The following is a 5,499-nucleotide window of genomic DNA, read 5'->3' as shown; positions in this document are numbered from 1 at the left end:
GGGGTAGAGAGAGGTGGGTAGAGAGAGGTGGGTTAGAGAGAGAGAGGTGGGGTAGAGATAGATGTGGGGTAGAGAGAGAGAGAGAGGTGGGGTAGAGAGAGAGAGAGGTGGGGGGCAGAGAGAGGTGGGGCAGAGAGAGAGGTGGGGCAGAGAGAGATAGAGGTGGGGGCAGCGAGAGATGTGGGGTAGAGAGAGAGAGGTGGGGCAGAGAGAGAGAGGTTGGGTATAGACAGAGGTGGGGTAGAGAGAGGTGGGGTAGAGAGAGAGGTGGGGTAGAGAGAGAGGGTGGAGTAGAGAGGAGGTGGGGTAGAGATAGATGTGGGGTAGAGAGAGAGAGAGGTGGGGTAGGGAGAGAGAGGTGGGGCAGAGAGAGAGGTGGGGGCAGAGAGAGGTGGGGCAGAGAGAGATAGAGGTGGGGCAGAGAGAGAGAGTTGGGTATAGACAGAGGTGGGGTAGAGAGAGGTGGGGTAGAGAGAGAGAGAGGTGGGGTAGAGAGAGGTGGAGTAGAGAGAGTGGGGTAGAGATAGATGTGGGGTAGAGAGAGAGAGGAGGTGGGTAGAGAGGTGGGGCAGAGAGAGAGGTGGGGCAGAGAGAGGTGGGGCAGAGAGAGAGATAGAGGTGGGGCAGCGAGAGATGTGGGGTAGAGAGAGAGAGAGGTGGGGCAGAGAGAGAGGGTTGGGTATAGACAGAGGTGGGGTAGAGAGAGGTGGGGTAGAGAGAGGTGGGGTAGAGAGAGAGGTGGGGTAGAGAGAGGTGGGGTAGAGAGAGGTGGGGTAGAGAGGTGGGGTAGAGAGAGAGAGGTGGGGTAGAGAGAGATGTGGGGTAGAGAGAGAGAGAGTGGGGTAGAGAGGTGGGTTAGAGAGAGAGTGGGGCAGAGAGAGAGAGGTGGGGCAGAGAGAGAGAGAGGTGGGGCAGAGAGAGATGTGGGGTAGAGAGAGAGAGAGGTGGGGTAGAGATAGAGAGGTGTGGTAGAGATAGAGGTGGGGTAGAGAGAGAGAGCGGTGGGGTAGAGAGAGAGAGAGGTGGGGTAGAGAGAGGTGGGGTAGAGAGAGGTGGGTAGAGAGAGAGGTGGGGTAGAGAGAGGTGGGGTAGAGAGGAGGTGGGGTAGAGAGAGATGTGGGGTAGAGAGAGAGAGGTGGGGTAGAGAGAGAGGTGGGTTAGAGAGAGAGAGAGGTGGGGCAGAGAGAGAGAGGTGGGGCAGAGAGAGAGAGGTGGGGCAGAGAGAGATGTGGGGTAGAGAGAGAGAGAGGTGGGGCAGAGAGAGAGTGTAGGGTAGAGAGAGAGGTGGGGTAGAGATAGAGAGGTGTGGTAGAGATAGAGGGGTAGAGAGAGTGGTGGGGTAGAGAGAGAGAGGTGGGGTAGAGAGAGAGGTGGGGTAGAGAGAGAGAGGGGTAGAGAGGGTAGGGTATAGAGAGAGGTGGGGTAGAGAGAGGTGGGGTATAGAGAGGTGGGGTAGAGAGAGAGAGAGAGGTGGGGTAGAGAGAGAGAGAGGTGGGGCAGAGAGAGAGAGGTGGGGCAGAGAGAGAGGTGGGGCAGAGAGAGATAGAGGTGGGGCAGCGAGAGATGTGGGGTAGAGAGAGAGAGAGGTGGGGCAGAGAGAGAGAGGTTGGGTATAGACAGAGGTGGGGTAGAGAGAGAGGTGGGGTAGAGAGAGAGGTGGGGTAGAGAGAGAGAGGTGGGGTAGAGAGAGAGGTGGGGTAGAGAGAGAGAGGTGGGGTAGAGAGAGAGGTGGGGTAGAGAGATAGAGGTGGGGGTAAAGAGAGATGTGGGGTAGAGAGAGAGAGGTGGGGTAGAGAGAGGTGGGTTAGAGAGAGAGAGGTGGGGCAGAGAGAGAGAGTGGGGCAGAGAGAGAGAGAGGTGGGGCAGAGAGATGTGGGGTAGAGAGAGAGAGAGGTGGGGTAGAGATAGAGAGGTGTGGTAGAGAGAGAGGTGGGGTAGAGAGAGAGGTGGGTAGAGAGAGTGGGGTAGAGAGAGGTGGGGTAGAGAGAGAGAGGTGGGGTAGAGAGAGATGTGGGGTAGAGAGAGAGAGAGGTGGGGTAGAGAGAGAGGTGGGTTAGAGAGAGAGAGAGGTGGGGCAGAGAGAGAGAGAGGTGGGGCAGAGAGAGAGAGAGGTGGGGCAGAGAGAGATGTGGGGTAGAGAGAGAGAGAGGTGGGGTAGAGATAGAGAGGTGTGGTAGAGATAGAGGTGGGGTAGAGAGAGAGAGTGGTGGGGTAGAGAGAGAGAGAGGTGGGGTAGAGAGAGAGAGAGGTGGGGTAGAGAGAGAGGTGGGGTAGAGAGAGGTGGGGTATAGAGAGGTGGGGTAGAGAGAGAGGGGGTATAGAGAGAGGTGGGGTAGAGAGAGGTGGGGTAGAGAGAGAGAGAGGTGGGGCAGAGAGAGATGTGGGGTAGAGAGAGAGAGAGGTGGGGTAGAGAGAGGAGGTGGGGTAGACAGAGATGGGGTAGAGAGAGAGGTGGGGTAGAGAGAGGTGGGGTAGAGAGAGTGGGGTAGAGAGAGAGGAGGTGGGGTAGAGAGAGAGGTGGGGTAGAGAGAGAGGTGGGGTAGAGAGAGAGTGGGGTAGAGAGAGAGGTGGGGTAGAGAGAGAGGTGGGGCAGAGAGAGGTGGGGTAGAGAGAGAGAGGTGGGGTAGAAAGAGAGGTGGGGTAGAGAGAGAGAGAGGTGGGGTAGAGAGAGAGAGAGGTGGGGTAGAGAGAGAGAGAGGTGGGGTAGAGAGGTGGGGTAGAGAGAGAGATGGGGTAGAGAGAGAGAGGGGTAGAGAGAGAGGTGAAGTAGAGAGAGAGGGGTAGAGAGAGAGAGAGGTGGGGTAGAGAGAGAGAGGTGGGGTAGAGAGAGGTGGGGTAGAGAGAGAGAGAGGTGGGGTAGAGAGAGAGGTGGGGTAGAGAGAGAGAGAGGTGGGGTAGAGAGAGAGAGAGGTGAGGTGGGGTAGAGAGAGAGAGAGGTGGGGTAGAGAGAGGTGGGGTAGAGAGAGAGATGGGGTAGAGAGAGAGAGGTGAAGTAGAGAGAGAGATGGGGCAGAGAGAGAGGTGGGGTAGAGAGACATAAAGAGAGGGATTTAGTTATTTTTTATTTCACCTTTATTTAACCAGGTAGGCAAGTTGAGAACAAGTTCTCATTTACAATTGGGACCTGGCCAAGATAAAGCAAAGCAGTTCAACACAGACAACAACACATATATACACTGCTAAAAAAATTCAAGGGAACACTAATATAACACATATTTTTATTAAATACTTATTTCTTTACATAGTTGAATGTGCTGACAACAAAATCACACAAAAATGATCAATGGAAATCAAATGTATCAACCCATGGAGGTCTGGATTTGGAATCACACTCAAAATTAAAGTGGAAAACCACACTACAGGCTGATCCAACTTTGATGTAATATATAATAATAATAATATATATAATAATATAATAATAATAATATAATATAATATATAAATAATATAATAATAATAATATATGTAATGTCCTTAAAACAAGTCCAAATGAGGCTCAGTAGTGTGTGTGGCCTCCAGTAGTGTGTGTGGCCTCCAGTAGTGTGTGTGGCCTCCAGTAGTGTGTGTGGCCTCCAGTAGTGTGTGTGGCCTCCAGTAGTGTGTGTGGCCTCCAGTAGTGTGTGTGGCCTCCAGTAGTGTGTGTGACCTCCAGTAGTGTGTGTGGCCTCCAGTAGTGTGTGTGACCTCCAGTAGTGTGTGTGACCTCCAGTAGTGTGTGTGGCCTCCAGTAGTGTGTGTGGCCTCCAGTAGTGTGTGTGGCCTCCAGTAGTGTGTGTGGCCTCCAGTAGTGTGTGTGACCTCCAGTAGTGTGTGTGGCCTCCAGTAGTGTGTGTGGCCTCCAGTAGTGTGTGTGGCCTCCAGTAGTGTGTGTGACCTCCAGTAGTGTGTGTGGCCTCCAGTAGTGTGTGTGGCCTCCAGTAGTGTGTGTGGCCTCCAGTAGTGTGTGTGGCCTCCAGTAGTGTGTGTGACCTCCAGTAGTGTGTGTGGCCTCCAGTAGTGTGTGTGGCCTCCAGTAGTGTGTGTGACCTCCAGTAGTGTGTGTGGCCTCCAGTAGTGTGTGTGGCCTCCAGTAGTGTGTGTGGCCTCCAGTAGTGTGTGTGGCCTCCAGTAGTGTGTGTGACCTCCAGTAGTGTGTGTGGCCTCCAGTAGTGTGTGTGGCCTCCAGTAGTGTGTGTGGCCTCCAGTAGTGTGTGTGGCCTCCAGTAGTGTGTGTGGCCTCCAGTAGTGTGTGTGGCCTCCAGTAGTGTGTGTGGCCTCCAGTAGTGTGTGGCCTCCAGTAGTGTGTGTGGCCTCCAGTAGTGTGTGTGTGGCCTCCAGTAGTGTGTGTGGCCTCAAGTAGTGTGTGTGGCCTCCAGTAGTATGTGTGGCCTCCAGTAGTGTGTGTGACCTCCAGTAGTGTGTGTGGCCTCCAGTAGTGTGTGTGACCTCCAGTAGTGTGTGTGGCCTCCAGTAGTGTGTGTGACCTCCAGTAGTGTGTGTGGCCTCCAGTAGTGTGTGTGACCTCCAGTAGTGTGTGTGACCTCCAGTAGTGTGTGTGGCCTTCATCTGTGAAGAGCACAGAGCGCTAGTGGCAAATTTGCCAATCTTGGTGTTTTCTGGCAAATGCCAAACGTCCCGCACGGTGTTGGGCTGTAAGCACAACCCCCACCTGTGGACGTCGGGCCCTCATACCACCCTCATGAAGTCTGTTTCTGACTGTTTGAGCAGACACATGCACATTCGTGGCCTGCTGGAGGTCATTTTGCAGGGCTCTGGCAGTGCTCCTCCGGCTCCTCCTTGCACAAAGGTGGAGGTAGCGGTCCTGCTGCTGGGTTGTTGCCCTCCTACGGCCTCCTCCACTTCTCCTGATGTACTGGCCTGTCTCATGCTCTGGACACTACGCTGACAGACACAGCAAACCTTCTTGCCACAGCTCGCATTGATGTGCCATCCTGGATGAGCTGCACTACCTGAGCCACTTGTGTGGGTTGTAGACTCCGTCTCATGCTACCACTAGAGTGAAAGCACCGCCAGCATTCAAAAGTGACCAAAACATCAGCCAGGAAGCATAGGAACTGAGAAGTGGTCTGTGGTCACCACCTGCAGAACCACTCCTTTATTGGGGGTGTCTTGCTAATTGCCTATAATTTCCACCTGTTGTCTATTCCATTTGCACAACAGCATGTGAAATGTAGTGTTGCTTCCTAAGTGGACAGTTTGATTTCACAGAAGTGTGATTGACTTGGAGTTACATTGTGTTGTTTAAGTGTTCCCTTTATTTTTTTGAGCAGTGTATATATATATACATAAGGATGGAGGAAAGGGAGATATATATATATATATATATATATATATATATATATATATATATATATATATACAGAGATAGGGGGAAGTAAAGTCATTCAGCAGTTCATAACAGCTTAATAACGATCTTGCTGTAAATCTGCACAACAGCGTCTCCTGATTCTTACATCTAACCCGGCTCCAAGGACCAATATTGAATGAACTGAACAATAA

At 52.7% G+C, this 5,499-nt stretch overlaps 1 protein-coding gene across 2 annotated transcripts in view; it reads right to left on the bottom strand.

Annotated features, from left to right (window-relative positions):
- LOC124032171 (reelin-like) overlaps positions 1-5,499 on the bottom strand; it is a 338,397-nt gene that overhangs the window by 66,236 nt on the left and 266,662 nt on the right. The gene's annotated exons all lie outside the window — the stretch shown is intronic.

This window comes from Oncorhynchus gorbuscha, linkage group LG01 (genome assembly GCF_021184085.1).
Source record: "Oncorhynchus gorbuscha isolate QuinsamMale2020 ecotype Even-year linkage group LG01, OgorEven_v1.0, whole genome shotgun sequence".
Classification (NCBI taxonomy): domain Eukaryota; kingdom Metazoa; phylum Chordata; class Actinopteri; order Salmoniformes; family Salmonidae; genus Oncorhynchus; species Oncorhynchus gorbuscha.
The sequence above is the reverse complement of the archived record's forward strand: the minus strand, read 5'-3'. Positions and strand labels throughout refer to the sequence as shown.